The sequence below is a fragment of the Heterocephalus glaber genome, unplaced genomic scaffold, assembly GCF_053883595.1.
Source record: "Heterocephalus glaber isolate CG9 unplaced genomic scaffold, H.glaber_assembly_v1.0 deba00001429, whole genome shotgun sequence".
NCBI lineage: Eukaryota > Metazoa > Chordata > Mammalia > Rodentia > Bathyergidae > Heterocephalus > Heterocephalus glaber.
In genome coordinates this window covers 27,292,360-27,292,662 of record NW_028258294.1, presented here as the reverse complement: position 1 = coordinate 27,292,662, position 303 = coordinate 27,292,360, and positions in this window count along the sequence as shown.

Genomic DNA, 303 nt, shown 5'->3' with positions numbered 1-303 from the left:
GTTAGCTGGATGCTATTAATAAACTTTTCCACAAATAACTTATAGGTGTTAAATTCTGTGCATTCATTTGAATGACAACTTTAGGCCATGTATTCTTTGCCTTTTCATTTCATAGATATCACACTAATTTATGTTTCTAGCATTACACGTGGCCAGTTGATCAGTGCCCAGTTTGATTTATTTTTTTCCTATTAAGTTTATTGGTACATTTTAGGTATAAAATACAGTCACATTCATCATTGGGATCTTGTACCATTACATGAATATCTTGGTCCTTGTTTTTTTCCCTTCCCCTGCCCTCCC